The sequence below is a fragment of the Equus caballus genome, chromosome 18 (assembly GCF_041296265.1).
Source record: "Equus caballus isolate H_3958 breed thoroughbred chromosome 18, TB-T2T, whole genome shotgun sequence".
Classification (NCBI taxonomy): domain Eukaryota; kingdom Metazoa; phylum Chordata; class Mammalia; order Perissodactyla; family Equidae; genus Equus; species Equus caballus.
In genome coordinates, this window is record NC_091701.1 from 59,531,990 (window position 1) to 59,548,687 (window position 16,698).

Genomic DNA, 16,698 nt, shown 5'->3' on the forward strand with positions numbered 1-16,698 from the left:
AAGGCTACTTGAATTCCAGGCAGGAGGCTACATTCTACATGGCGGAATAGAGAAAAGGGAAAGAAAAAAGGCATGCTTTCTCTTATTAAGGACATTTTCCAGAGGTTGCACATACCACCTTCAAGTAGATCTCAACACCACACCTAGCTGCAAGGCATGCTGGGAAATAGAGTCTTTATTTGAGGGAACCATGTGGTTCTGTCACTGAGGAGAAGGGGACAGCAGATTACTGACAAATTATTGGGAGACAGCTTGCAATCTCTGCCACATTTTATTTTTTCCTTTTATTATTAGCCCACAAACATAAAAAGCGTACTATTGTTTTTGCATATTACCATGCACATAAAAATAGACAAGCACACTAAACAAGGTAGTCATTAAAATCATCCAGAATACACTTGTTTAAATTGTCTTAGATCATCATGAAAGTGAAAATACAAATGTAAAATATATTTTTATTTAGTCATGGGATCCATGAGAAAATGGGACCTCAGCTTGAGCAAAACTACCATGGCTATGATAAAGCACAGCCAGATTTGAACATCAGTGTTAGACATTTTAGAGCCATTAAAGAATTATGAGCAAGTTTATGTTAAGAACGATATTAGTTCTCAAAGTGGGAGGAGCTATGGAGAACCATGCCCAAATCTTGGGGGATTCATTTTTTAACAGCATATCAACCTATCTCTTGTTTTTGTGATATAAAGAGCAGAAAGCAAATTTGATAAGATCTTTGCAGAACAGCTTGGATGGTACATGGAGAAAACATCTTAGAAGGCATGGGTTTGACAAATACTGCTTTAGAAAGACCACTCTGGAAGGAGCGTGAAAAATCGTTTGAAGGTGAAAGCAGTAGTAAGAAGCCCAGTAAAGAGGATATTGGGGTTATACAAAGAGAAAATAAAGGGCCTGAGCTGTCACTGGAGTGGAAATGAAGAGGAGTAAGTCTGAGTTGACTTTACATTTTCAGGTGGGGACCATGGGAATGTGGATGGGCTTGCTATTTATCAAGCGAGTGAATACAGGAGGAGATAGGTATCTTTTACTCTTTCATTCATTCCCTTACCAAATGCATTTTTTTTAAGCTTCAACTATAAATCACACATTGTTCTACATACTGAGAATATTGTAGGAACAAAATAAACTTGATCTCTGCTCTCTTGGAACTAACACTCTAGTAATGGAGAAAAATGCATGAGCAAATAAATATTAAATCACAAATTGTGGTAAAAAGAATAAAGAGAAAAACTAGAGTGCTAAGAGACTGGAGGAGATTTATGTGTAATCAGGTTTTTGGGGGAAATGATTATTATTTTAGACATTTGTTTTTTAGATGATTATGGGGTTTCCTCTTGGAAAAGCCCCAGTGCAGCTGTATACAGAGAATGGAACTTGGAGGAGAAGCTGGCTTTGAGGTTAAAGATTTGGGATTCATCAGTGTTGGAATTAGTTAAAACCATAGATCTCAATTGTGACACCAAGAGAAATGTGCAGGATCATCAAATTGTCAATTATTTCAAGAAGAGTGCTTTTTGAGGTAGATTTTCAATGCATCTACACTGATTAATTTTATTCTGAGATTGTTAGTTTTTTTACATCAGTACAGGGGTTAAAAATAATTTTAAATAATCTTCATTGAATTATAACATCAGGCAACACAAAAATTGTTTTTAATGGGGTGCAATGTGCTTTCAGAAGTTCCATTTGGTAAGTTTGTAAGATTGAAAAACAGCTAAGCTTAATGCTTCAAAAGCACAGAATGTTGTGAGGGCTGCCTGGTTTCAAATGTAGGCTTCAGCACTGACTGTGTGATCACAACTTAGTTACTTAAAATCTTTCATCTCAGTTTGCTTCTCTGTGAAATGCTAAGCCTTGTGTATTTACAGTGAGAAACGAGATGAGAAAATGCAGGCAAAGTCTTGTCACACTGTAAGTGCTCAACTAAACATCAGTAGCGATTCCAAGTATTACTCTTACTCTTAATACTATGAGTATCAGTAGTTGTGGCAGTAGTAGTAGTAGTTAGTAACAGTAATAGGAAATACTTGTGCTGTGAGAACTATCTGAAAATCTGTGGGATATTTTGGGCTATAGAGTTATCAATATTCTCATATTTTCCAGTTAATGTTGCAGTTTCTCATGTGACCACAAAAGAGAGATGTGTTTCTTTTCTGTGTTTGAGGTAGGGATATAGGAAAAAGAAAGAGGAATGTGGAAACACTAAGAAACAAGGTCAGGCAACTGAAGGAGTGTTTTCTGCTTGGGTACTCAAAATCTTAGGAGTTTTCAAGATTCGCACTTGCTCCTGGGACCTCGGATGATTGGCATTGCTTAGAAATGTGGTCGTTTCCAATATAGAATAAATGTGGAGATTATTACTCTTTATTGTACTATTATACTATTTTAAATATGAAAATCTTATTAAATTTTCTTAATTACTGGGACTGATTGTGAAGGAGCTGAAGATGTGGCAGAGAACTTTAGTTTGTCTTTACCCCTTTATTCTGTTTGGATATTTTTCCTCTGAACGTGAACTTTTGTAATTTAAAAAATAAATTAAAAATTTTTCAAGTTACACAAGAAAGCTATGAAACAAAGGATGCAGATTATACTATGACCACGCATGACTCTTGTAAAATTCTAGAAATATTACCTGATGAAGAATATAGATAGTATTCTCTCCTCCCCACAGTAATAGGAGTAAAATGCTTTTAAGTTTAGTCTATTATTTCCAGGCATTAATTTAGCTAGATCTTTTTAGAGTAGTTCATTTTTAAAACAGGTTAGTCTCATGAACAGCAGTCAAGGCTAGATGCCTGACAAGAGCAGTCTTCCCATGTCTTCCTTTGGGGTCTCTTTCTCTAGAACTTCCTGCCAGCCATGAGTCCAGGAACTTCTGAATTTACTACAAGATATACTCCTTTAAGACTGGAGCCAAGCATGAATTTGGTTTCTGTTATGATGTAGATTGTAGTAAGTGATTTGTATAGAACTTTTAATTCTTGAAAATGTTTTCACATCCATCATCTCTTTCTTTCTTCCAAATCACCCTTTGAAACAGGGAAAATAGGCTACCCTGTACCTAGAAGACCATTTTCTAAAGCTGTGTTGTGTCTTTTTATACATTTTTGTGAGTTATACAAGCATCAGCTTCAGAGTTAATCGTTCCATTTCCCAGCTGTGTAACACTGGGCATGATTATTAGCGAGACTGTATATTTTTCACTTATTTGTCAGTCAGTTATGTTTCCTCCTTTGTGAATTGGCTGCTTATCACTTTTGTCCGTTTTTCTATTGAGTCATTTCCTTACTGATTATAGTGGTTCTAGATGGTATAGACATTAATCACTTGTTAATTACAGGTGTTGCAAATATCTTCTAAATGGTTGCGGGTTACCTGTTCAATTTTTTGTGGTGTTTTTTGATGAAACATATTTTTCAATTTAACTCTGAGTTTATAAACATTCTTCAAAAACTTTTAAAGTTTTCTTCTCATACTTAGGTCTTTAATCCCCACCCCCCAACTTAATTTTGTGCATAAGATGAGAGGGAATCCAATTTTTCCCATACAAAATACCAAAGTTGGGAACTGCTACTGTGCAAATCAGGAGTCTATTTGGCTGTTATCCTTAGGGCCTGGGCCCACTTATTGGATGGGCTCTGGATCTATTTATTGAAGTCTGTCTTCTTCCCACTGAAATGAACTCCTAAACTTGCTTTGCTCTATTTATGTCCAGTTGGCCTATTTGTCTGTTTCTATGCTGACACCACATTGTGTTAATGTAGCTTTTAGTCTCCATATTTGGTAGAGCACATCTTTTCAACTTGTTAATCTTCAAAATTGTCTTGGCTACTTCCAGCCTTTTGTTTTTCCATACATATTTTATTTTCACCTTTATTAAGGTATAATTGATAAATAGAAATTGTGTATATTTCTACAAATTTTTATATACTTATACATTATGAAATAATCACCACAATCAAGCTAATTAACATATCCATCATCTCATGTAGTTATCATTTCATTCCTCCCTTCCACCCTCTCTTCCTCCCTTCCTTCCTTCCTTTCTTTTGTGATGAAAATGCTTAAGATCTACTCTCTTAGCAAAGTTTAAGTATACAATACAGTATTGTCAACATGGTCACCATGCTGTACATTAGATCTTCAGAACTTACTCATCTTGCATAACTGATACTTTATACCCATTAATCAAAATCTCCCCATTTCCTCCTCTTTCCTATTCCTGGTAACCACCATTCTCTTCTCTCCTTCTATGGGTGTGACTATTTTGGTTTCCACATATAAGTGATATCATGCAATATCTGTCTTTCTGTGTCTGGCTTATTTCATTTAGCATAATGTCCCCCAGTTTCATCCATGATCCATGTTGTCACAAATGGCAGGATTTCCTTATTTTTTAAGGCTGGATAATATTCCAGTGTATTTATGATATATATATATATTATATATATATATATAATCACATTTTCTTTACTCATTCATCCATCAATGGACATTTAGGTTGTTTCCATATCTTGGCTATTGTAAATAATCCTGCAATGAACATAGGAGTGCAGATATTTCTTTGGGATGCGGGTTTCATTTCCTTTGCATACATACCCAGAAGCGGGATTGCTGGATCATATGGTAGTTCTATTTTTAATTTTTTGAGGAAACCTCATATTGTTTTCCATAATGGCTGTACCAATTTACATTCCCAACAAGAGTGTACAGGGGTTCCCTTTTGTCCACAACCTCATAACACTTTTGTCTTTTTGATAATAGCCATCTTAACAGGTGTGAGGTGATAGCTCATTGTGGTTTTGATTTGCATTTCCCTGATGGTTAGTGATGTTGAACACTTTTTCACATCCCTGGTGGCCATTTGTTTGTCTTCATTTGAGACATGTCTATTCAGATACTTTGCCCATTTTTAAATTGGGTTATTTACATACATATTTTATAATTCATATGTTGAAATCCTCACCCCTAGGGTAATGGTAATAGGTGGTAGGGCCCTTGGGAGGTGATTAGGTCATGAGGGTGGAGCCCTCATGAATGAAATCAATGCCTTTATAAAAGAGACCCCAGGAGAGCTCCCTTTCCCTTCTACCATGCGAGGACACATCAAGAAGACGACCATCTGATAACCAGGGAGCTGTCTCTCATCAGACACTAAATCTGTTGATGCCTTCATCTTGGATATCCCAGTCTCCAGAACTGTGAGATACAGATTTCTGTTGTTAACGAACCACTTGGTCTGTGGCATTTTCATTCTAATAGCCAGAACAGACTAAGACAATGTTCCTTTAGAATTGCTTTTGACTTTTAAAAAAGTAGTTGAATTATTCTTAGAAACAAAACTTACACAGAACCCCAATAAGTAAAACAGATAGAAATGAGATTGCTCTGGATAAACCTAGGGTGGATAAGCCAGAGCTTGGTCTGTTCTGTCTACTCCATCTGCCCTGGCAGCCCCTTTGAGGGGCTGTGAAATCCTGAATCTGAAACCTGGAACTGAATCTAAAACCACTAATTTAGAGTAGCTCTCCTTTTCCAGGCATACAAGATGCTTGTTTGTTTCTTTATTAGGCACTGACACTTACAGAGACAAATCTTCCCTATACCTAAGGTCTTCTTTGGTGGTTACTTGAGCATCGGGTGGGTTGGAGTCACTCAGCTACTGTTTACTGAACCTCAACAGCAATGGCTGGAACAGGACAGCTGGTGTCAGGCCCAGGATTGGGTTTGCCAGCTTGTTTTGTTGTGTTATTTTTCCCAACAGTACAACTGATCCACCAGTTGTCTGATAGGGATTCAGTAGAAGGGAAGAAGAAGCCCTCAGAGCTCTTAAATTACATTTGTATTTGCCTTCGCACCAGCCCATCTCAGAAATGTGCTGCTGAAAAGGGAGGTGCCTGAGCATCTGTTGAGAGATGCTCAGTAGGCTGCTCTGCACTAGCAGTCTGAGCGTCATTTTTACACCAAGAGTTTCAGAGAATGTTCCAAAATTAGTGTGAAATATATACGAGTGGTTTATACTTTTCTACCTAAGAGAGGGCTTCCTGTAGATGACCTTGCACACAAGAAATAGGTTATTATATTAATCAAAACTGCTTAATTGTATTATGACCCTCTTATCTTTGGTAGTCATATAGGCATGGCTTTCTAGGGTCTAGATATCCTAGGATATGTCACTACTTTAATGGGCAACAATAGATTCCTACAAAGAAAATTTCCCTACTTAATTAAAATAAATATAACAGCTATGCAATATGTATATAAAACAATCACATGTGTAGGCTGAAGAATGGTCCCCAAATGTATTTGAGTTCTAGTGCCCGGAACCTGTGAATGTTACTTACATGGCAAAAGAGACTTTGGAGATATGATTAAATTAAGGATCTTGAGAGGGGAGGATTATCCTAGATATCTGGGTGGGTGCTAAATGTAATCACAAATATCCTTATAAGAGGGAGGCAGTCGGAGATTTGACATTGAAGAGGGAAGGCCATGTGACCACCTCAGCAGAGAAAGTGATTTGGAGATGCAATACTGCTGGTTTTGAAGCATGAGGAAGGAGGGAGCGTGGCCCTGCCAACCCCTTGAATTCAGCCCAATGAAACCGATTTCAGACTTCTGACCTTCAGAACTGTAAGAGAATAAACATTCGTTGTTTTGAGACAGCAATGTGTAGTAATTTGTTACAACAGCCATAGATAACTAATACAAGATGTTCTGGATAGATGGCAAGAAAAGATGGGGAGGGAATCAAAAGAAATCACAGCAAAAGTAATCATAAGATGTCCTAACTCCAAACTTCTGAGAATTCTCAACTAAGTATTTGTAATCTAAGGATTTTTGTTATTATGCCAATCTCCCTTTTTAGGGGACTCTAAAATCCACACACCAAAATCAACAAAATGCAGCTAACACAGAAATTCCCACATGCTTGATCACAGAATAGCGCTGGTAATGGGGTATTTTTGTTGGTCCTTGGATGAAGTGAGGAAATTAAAGGCAATGAAATGAGTTTTTTCTAAATTAAATTTATTTAAATATTGGCACTTATATGTTAGATTTATATTATTTGTTTGTAAAACTATCTTATGCTGATGTTATGTTAGAATTTTAAGCAGTAAGTTTAGAATAAGACAGCAAAATTAAAAGCTGGCAATTGGCCCTAACATTTTCTGGAACTTTTACTGGTCTATTAAATTCATGAGTCTAGTAACTATTTACCTAACGCAGATAATCAATCATAAAAATGTTTCTACCTTATCAACTGCATTAGTTACTTATTGCTGATATAACAAATTACCACAAACTTAGTGGCTTACAACAACAAAAGTTTATCTTTCTGTTCTGTAGGTTAGAAATCTGACCTGGGTCTCTCTGGACTGACATCAAAAGTATTGGGATGGCTGCATTCTCCTCTGGATGCTGTAGGGGAGAAAGCCTCTCCTTGCCTTTTGCTTCGACGTGCTTCTAGAAGCCTCCTGCATTCCTTGGTTTGTAGCTCTTTCCTCCATCTGCAAAGTCACCGACAGCACACTGAGTCCTTCTCACACCACATCGTCTCACTCCCACCTCTTGCTTCGTTACATCTCCCTCTCTGACCCTTTTCTTCTGCCTCACTCTTTCGCTTTTCATGATCTTTGCGATTAAATTGGGTCCACTTGGATAATCCAGGATAACCTCCCTATTTTAAGATCAGCTGATTAGTTACCTTAATTCATCTGCAGCCTTAATTTCCCTTTGCCGTGTAACATTACATATTCATGGACTCCAGAGATTAGGATATGGACATTTTTGGGGGCGAGGGAGCATTATTCTGCCTGCCACAATAGCAAACTTAACCTAAATAACTACTGAGACAGAAGTATTGATGTGGCTTAATTATGATTATTTCCTTAGGATGAATCATGAGCGTGGAAATTTGTACATTGGATATATGCACATTGTAAAGGGTTTTGAAGCATTTTGTCAAATTGCTTTGCAAAAACCATAGCAAACTATTACATCAAATTAAAGATTAGATTCTGAGATGCATTATTATTTTGTGTGCCATTAAGGAAGAAAAATCACTGCCAATTAAACTATGACACTATTTTTTATCCCTTAGAATTTTTATTTGATAGTTATTTAAAGAATTTTCTTAAACTCGCTTGGCCTCAGGTTTTTATCATGCATCACAACAATATGAAGAGCTATGGCCAAGTTCACACAGTCACAGGCGATGCCAACTACATCAGAAGTGCTGCCTGGCTGAGAGTGATTTAAGACATTATCGATTGGACGGTACATTTTGATTTCAGAGACGTTAAAACGTGCATGTTGGAATCAATGAAATGCAATATATATAGAATCAGGAGACCCTTAGAACATGATGATTTAACATTCTTGATCCCCACTCTTTAGTAGTAACTGAGATGGTCCGTGATGGGTGGTGATTTCAGTTTTCCTGAGACACATATTGCACATTTCCCACCTGGTCACACAATGGGGAACCTCAGTTAGTGAATGAGCATGATGGGTTGTGCACTCAAGTCATATGGCCATGAATGCACCCACGCAGCAACTCACACTCTCCTTGCCATGCTATGCCTAAATTTAAGAATATGCAAAGACTTCCTGTAACCCTCATGTGTGTCAAGTCTGTGGTGGGCAGTTATGAAAAAACAGCATAAATTACCCAAGGGAAAAAGTAGTCTTTCAAAACACCTGCTTGAATAATTAAAAAATAACTACCATTTATTCAAGGCTTACTATGTGCTGGGCACTATGCTAAGGGCTCTGTCAACATTTCCCCATTTAATTGCCCACAACTCACAACCTTGCACAGAAGATATAAATGTGCCCCTTTTATAGATGAGAAAAGTGAGTCCTGGACTAGGTAAATGATATGTTCCAGGGAGAACAGCCAGGAGGGGCAGAGCTAGGTTTTGAACTCTGGTTTGTTTGACTCTAATAACTGGACTACGCTGCCTTCGAAATTAATTACATTAACTATATCTAAGCAAATAAATCTCTGCTTCCAACTTATTGAAATTACATTAAAGTTAGGGGGAATTTTTCTGTCTGTACTGTAATTCACCTTTCTTACCAGTGAGAAAGTATCTTAATGCTTATAAGTATCTCAATGCTTATAAGATACCTCAGGAAAACATACTTTATGAAAATAAATTTCAAGGGGTAACAGCACAAAATCTGGATTTATCATTTTTTCCCTAAACTGAGAATGGCTAAAATCATTTCCATTTCCCAAGGAAGTCCCTGCAACCCCCCGCTACAATTTGAAAATTATTCATTCTGCATCATGACTACACAACAATGTTTTTATATAGTTTTTGAATTAATAAAGTACTTTTTGCTAAGCATCTATTCAAAACGACTTCTTTGAAAAAGAACTCACAAATTAAAAATAATTATTATATATTGAAATATAGAGGCAACTTATATCACTGGTGTATTTCAATCTTAATATAGGTTAACACTTCTACAATCTGGAAATTTACTCTCTCATATAACAGATGGAACTGAAGTTAGGATTTTTGAAGAAATCAGAAAAAAAATAGCCTAATAATCTCTTTTTACATATCATTGGTATACAGCAATTTGAACAATCACTGATATTTACTCTTTAGTTTAGTAAATAGACATTCTTTTCTTATAGTTTCTGCACTTCACTGATTCTTAGATCCCTACCACTAAGTAGCTCTCGACCTTGGCCATATATTGGAATCACCTGGGGAAGCTTTAACAAACTACTAATGTCTGGTCTCACCCCCAGCCTTGTGATTTAATTAATCAGGAATGTGACCTATACATCAGGATTTTTAACAGCTCCTCAGTCATCACCAGATGATTCTAATGTGCAGCCCAAGTTGAGAACCACTAACATAAACGGTTAGATAATAAAAAACACATCTTTTGAGTTTGAGGAAGGAGGCTGCTTCTAATGGCTTAACAGTGATAATTTTGAATCAGCCACAGATTTCCATGTATATATCTTTTCCTAACAGCATAGATAATGGAGACATAGTTATGTTGCTAAATACTCTAGGCATTTCATGGACCAAGAAACATAACCAGATTATTATCTCATTGTAACTCTCCTCCTAAAATTATCTTATTTGTTTCTGGAATTCTGTTACAAATTTGTGTTTAGATCATGGTGCCAGAAAATTCAATGGTACTACTGTCTTGGGGGTGGGGAGTGGGAGTGTCTAGTCATAAGGTTTAAAATTTATAACTTACCATCTTGGGTAGTAATCCTGGCCAAGTTTCTTAAAAGATAATTTGACACACTAATAAAATTTCTGCCAGAATAATCTTTTGCAGAGCCAAAGTAACTTTAGGTATGATAAACTGGCCCCAGTGCATGAATTTATGAAACGAACAATTATAACAGGCTATCTGTACTTCTGATACTGCTGTTTTCTCTAAAAACACACATAGAAGAAAGCAAGATTTTGTATAGCAAGTGGTAGAGATGGAACTAGGCCCTAAATAATAATAATTTCTATTCATACAGAATTTTTAAAATTTTTCTTAAAGGTTCTTCACAATAAAGTTCTTTATTTGGTTGCTATGGTGATTTGAAGTCACCTCAATTCTTGGTAATGTTCTATCTTAAATAAATGTTTTTACAGCTCAAGCAGTGTACTAACAATGTAACTTAAAAGAAAATTCATGATTGGTTGATGAGAAGCTATCATGATACTGTCAAAAAGGATAAGGTAAGTCATTATGATGTTTATATCTGGCATTATTGCTGTTTCTAATTAGCATATTTACCTCTGGTTCAGACTCTATATCATTATACATCAATACTCCACTTTACATAGCTCCTCAGCGTTATGTCTTCTAAATAGACAATTGGCAACCGCAATAGCAAACACTCCTAAGAGGAAAATATGACCTCTTAAGAGGAAAGTGTCATCTACTGGGACTTGATGTCAGCAAATGAATATTCATTCAAATAAACATCTGTTACTTCCACAAGCCACTACAGTAAATCAGTTTTAAGAAGCTATACAGCGATGACTATCACATCACCTTCCGCCACCCCAAATCAATCTCTTTAAAATGGGATCCTTCTTCTTTGGATTTTAAATCACATATACTACCTTAGAACACATTATATCTGCTTAGCTTAGGCAAAATAGAAGCTATATGCTCCTGATATCAGTTTTTACTTATTCCATATTTGCAACACCTAACTGATATGGTTTATCAAGCTAGATGGTTGTGAATGCTGCAATATTGATCCTTATTTTCAGTCTTTAACAAACAAATGTTTGTTCTTGTATTAAACCGACTAAATGCGCATGTATGCAAGTATGTATATATATTTGTACTGTTATACCAATTAGACTAAGAATACTCAGATTAAGTTTTTGATCCACGTGCTATTTGTACCAGACTAGGCACAAATTGCCTGGTGATGGTGAGAATTTTCTCTAGACAATTCCTGTAAATGACTTGCTATTGTTTTTACGTATTCACATACTTAAAGGTACAAATATAATTTATCCTTGTTTTCGTGTTCTTTTCAGAAATCCAGAAATTTCAGCATTTTATAAACTTCATCAATATCAGGCACAAATGAACTCTTGCTCCTATTATAAAGTGAAGAGTCTAATCAATGTTAAAATGTTAAATCTAAATTTGCAGATATTTCTAAAATTTAAAAGAAAATAAATTTCAACATGAAATGGTATGTATTTAAGATCTAGCTATCTTTTCTAACATTGAAATGATGGAATACTAAGATTTATTTTCATAATCTCTTACTTTTTAAGGGTTAGTCCACTTTAGGAGACTTTTCTTCTAAGTCATTGACCTACATGTACCATGCTAATAAGTAACAATTTTGAAATAACTTCAGTTGTTTTCTTTTAATGGAAGTGCAGAGAGAGAGTGGGATAATATAGACATTTGATTTAATAAATACAATAATTTGAAATTTAGGTCAACATATAACAGGCTACAAGCGATAGTAGAGAAAAGGGACAAAGGAAGAGAACGGCAGAAAGAAGAATGAACTAGAGAGAGATTGGCAGAAGAAAAATTGCCCAGAGGGACCACAAATCATTTCTGATTTTTACAGTGCTTCCTTCCGTGTCTCTTTCTCATTGGCAAGCCTCTGTCAATCCTACCATCCAAAGATTGTCCCAAAGCAACCCTCTTGGGACACCAAAAACCAAAGCACTTCCCCATTCTTCACCGGTTGTCAACATCTCCAGCCTGTCTTAGAGGTCCCAATTCTTTCCCTTCTGACTATGGGGCCAGTGATGCCACTAGTCCTTCCCCTCCCTCCCATCCCCTTACCTGGAATGCCACTTATTTATTTAGAATTGGCATAGTATAGTAGTCAATAGCTTGGGTTTCCCAGCCCAAGTCCATCATTTACCAGTCATGTGACCACGGGCAAGTTGCTTATCTTTCTGTGCCTTAGTTTCCTCATCCATAACATTAATATATAATAATAGTACCTGCCTCACTGGGGCTACTGAGAGTATGAAATGAGTCAATGTATACAAAATACAGCATAAAAGACAATAAGTGTTACAGAAGTGTTTGCTATTATTCAACAAATATTTATTGAGTTCCAACTAGGTGACAGGCACTGGGGATACAGTGGTGATGGCAGGGAGTGGGTGAGAGACCAATATCTGAAGTATCCTTGCTGGAAGGTTGAACTCTGAACTCTACTCTCCTAAAAAAATCAAATAAAAATAACTTGCTACAATGCAAAAAATAATTCAACGGCTGTTTTTTTAACCACATAATTATCCTTAGATAGAACTTGTTTTCCATCTACTCAACCAGTGCCTACTTCTTCAGCGCCTGCTCCATGTGTGTGTTTTGAAGGACATGTCATCTACATTCAAAAATACAGTTTTCTCACTTGTTGAATAGGTTCTCAATATTTGCTTGTTGAATAAGCATGTAAATCCCTCTTTTACATCCTCTGGCTTCTCCTCTAATGTATTTGAAGGCAGTAAAAGCACATTTCTAAGGGGCTGTGTATTACGATAAAGAGGAGGTGAATGAAATTTTGCCATCGTTTTGTAGGGAGGAAACTCCTGTTCTTGGACTTGAAGCCGTCCCTCTTAAATCATCTTGCTAGATTATAAACCCTTAAGAGCAGAGATGGTATCATATCTTGTTTGGTACATATCTTCTAGCACTGTGCTTTACCCTTTAAAAGGCATTTGTTACATTTGTTAAAGGAGTAAATAAAGTCTCAGATATGCACACAATTGTATTTCTTAAGTTCAGTTTTGTGTGCATTTTTGTGTGTGTGGCAAAAATGGCCATAGATAAGTTGTGGACCTTCTTTTGTTTTTCGCTGAGGAAGATTAGCCCTGAGCTAATATCTTTCTCTATTTTGTGGGTGGGTTGCTGCCACAGCATGGCTGATGAGTGGTGTAGGTCTATGCCCAGGGTTCCAAACCCACAGGCCTGGGCTGCTGAAGTGGAGTGCACTGAACTTAACCACTACGCCATGGGGTTGGCCCCAGTTGTGGATCTTTTTTTAAAAGAAATTTTTCTAGGGACAAGAAAAAAAAAAGTTTAGAATTAACCTGACTGGGAAGTGAAAAATCTCACCTGATGTAAACAACCTTATTAAAAATGACATTGTTTTCTTGACAAAATTCCAAACAACTAGAATTACTGGTATGTTGTTTCCTGCTTAATTGACAGATGGTTTGAATGCATATATACTTATAGAGCCAAAATAACTGGGGGTCGGGTGCGGTAGGATGGAGGTGGAGTGGAGTGGCTGGGTATGGTAGCCCTTATATAGAAAAGACATTTGAATTTTTAAAAGCCAAAATGAATTTTAACAGTTAATCAAGTTGTGAGGATACATATGCCTTAAATCACTGCTGGCATAAGTCTTGCCATTAAGCAATGTTAGTGTTTAAAAAAGCACTTCCAGCCATGTTAGTTAATTCAGTTTGTTGAACAGCACGTCCTTATACAATAGCATAAATCACAGAGATTCCAGAATTGGAAAGAACCTCCAGACTCTTTCATTTTGCTGATGAGGAAACTGGCATCCAGAAGGCTGCAGCAATGTAATCAGAACTAGAATTCAAGATGCCAGGTTTCTGAGTCAATAACCACGATGTTCTGATTAAGAGCTAGAGAAAGTTGGACCAAACATGTAACAGTTTTATTTTTCCATCAGTCCTTTTAAACACTTCTGCCAATGAGTCTGAGATTGATTGAGGTTGACTGATTTTAACCTTAATTGCTAGCACGCAGCTTTATAGAACACATAACTTGATTTCTCCTATGTAGACATTTTATAAAGCAGGTTAGAAACATTTTGCTGCCCCATTGTATTTTTAGAAAAGAGTATGAGTCAATATTCACTTTCTGACCACGATTCTATAAGAAGTTGGTGAGAAAATGTGGTCATTGTTCTCCTGATGTATTTCAGAGGTTAGGGTCACATACCAAACACCCTTAATTTATTTGAATGTATGAACTTATTGTCCTTTAATTTCTCTAAAAGCTTCTGGACTCCTATGTTTGGCCTGTGCTACTTTTCATGAAAATCAGGTCCATAAATATATTAGGCAGTGTAAAAAGATTATGTTTCTCGTTGTTGTTATTCTATAACATTCCCTTCAACGGACTTTGAATGTGAAGATAATTTGGCCATCCATTCATTCAGGAATTATTTACTAAATATTATATGCCAGGCACTGTATTAGGCACAAAAAACAGATACGAGGCCGGCCCAGTGGTTAAAATTCACACGGTCTGCTGTGGTGGCCCAGGGTTCACTGGTTCGGATCCTATGCACCGCTTGTCAAGCCATGCTGTGGCAGGCATCCCACATATAAAAAAAAAAAGTAGAGGAAGATGGGCACAGATGTTAGCTCAGGGCCAGTCTTCCTTAGCAAAAAAGAGGAAGATTGGTGGCAGACGCTAGCTCAGGGCTAATCTTCCTCAAAAAACCCCCCAAAAAATAGACATGGTCCCAGCCCTCATTCTAGTAGAGGGAGAAAAATATTAAAGAAATAATCACACCAATAAATATTTACTTACAAACTGTGATAAGTATTATATAATATATACAGTGTAATATGAGCGATAACCACAGGACTGCCAAATTTATATCAACATAGAGAAGATCTTTCTCATGCTCATGAACAAGGGTGAGAAAAGACTGTTACACTTAAAAGAACTTTCTGATGACATCCTCTTGACATCTCTACAGGAGCTGGTGACTTGGGAAACTGGATTATATTCCCTGGTGGATATAACAGTATATGGAATTGGGACAGAATTCCAAATTTCTGCCTCTAGTTCTGTCAAGAGCTACCATTAAGACTTTAGAGAAGTCATTTAGTGTTTCTGAGACTCAATTTCCTTGGTCAAAAAAGTCTCGCACTTCAATATCCTTTTCTTGGATTATAATTACTGGTAATAAATGGTCATTTCCTTATGAGTCCAAAATGGATATGCTACTTACCTCCTCCACACACTGAGCATATATTCTTATTGAAAATTATTTATCACTTTTTTAAATTTCACATCACTCTGTGATGTTTACTTTATCTGAGTTATTTTGGGATATTATAATCCATGGAAGTTAAAGCCATATGCACTCTGACATTTTCTGAGGCATACCTTTGAGTTTTTATAAATTTTGACAAAACTCTACAATTTTGACCTGAAAAAAACTAAAGTATAACTCTCAACCTATTTAATTAATATCCCCATTTTACAAAATATTGTTTTACTTCTTTAGTTATAAAGACATTCAACTAAAATGTCAAGTTGTTTATCATGTCAAATTAAACTACTTTCTCTTCAGCCCCAAGTTAAAGCATATTGTTTCTTATTGAATCTCTTCCAATTAGATAACCACTTGCGCAATACAAAAAAGGTGGCCAGAATCACCAGGAAACAGGCCCTTAACGTTACCAAAATGATTGTTTGCATATTTTTCTAAATCTCTTTTACACATTTTCCAGACAATCATATTGTGCATACAATTTTGTCTGCTGAAACAGAAAGCATACTTAACCTGATTTTATGTATGAGATACTCTAAAACACCTTGGAAAAATTTGTGACATAAAGTTAAGTAAAAACATCAGTTAAAAAGACAATGCACAATATCTTTTGTTAGTCCTATTAACTAAGCAAGGCATGAGCTGATCTCATAGAAAAGGATTTATCTTGAGGAGGAACTGATGGGAAAAATGATAGTTATAATACTCACCATTTTATATTCACGTATATTCCCTTGAGTCAATAGACCATAATTTACTAAAGCATAGCCTTTATGTTGGACAGTTTGAGTGGTTTCCATTTTTATATAGTATAAATTATACTGGGATAAACATTGTCAGGCATATGGCATTTTTTAATATTTTGGATTATTTCCTTAGGATAGATTCCCAGAAGTAGAATTAGTAGGTTAAAGGGTATGAACATTTTTATGACTCTTGAAACACATTGCCAAATTGCTTTCCAAAAAAAGGTTACATCAATTTACAATGCCACCAGCAATATAGGAAAGTAGCCTTCTCATAATATTCTCACAGGTATTTGGCATCATACAGTTTTTAGATTTGCAAATTTTGTGAACAAGAATGTAGTCCCTCATTTTAATATACATTTCTTAGATTTTTTTAAGGCAACATACAGTTTAATAACCTCG

General features: G+C 36.2%; 1 long non-coding RNA gene across 1 annotated transcript; it reads left to right on the forward strand.

Moving 5' to 3' along the window:
- Positions 1 to 5,107: 5,107 nt before the first annotated feature.
- Positions 5,108 to 11,729, forward strand: LOC138918722 (uncharacterized). Its single transcript, XR_011428424.1, has 4 exons — positions 5,108 to 5,222; positions 7,372 to 7,511; positions 10,656 to 10,742; positions 11,562 to 11,729. It is a non-coding gene; the product is annotated as an uncharacterized lncRNA (long non-coding RNA).
- The last annotated feature ends 4,969 nt before the right edge of the window (positions 11,730 to 16,698 follow it).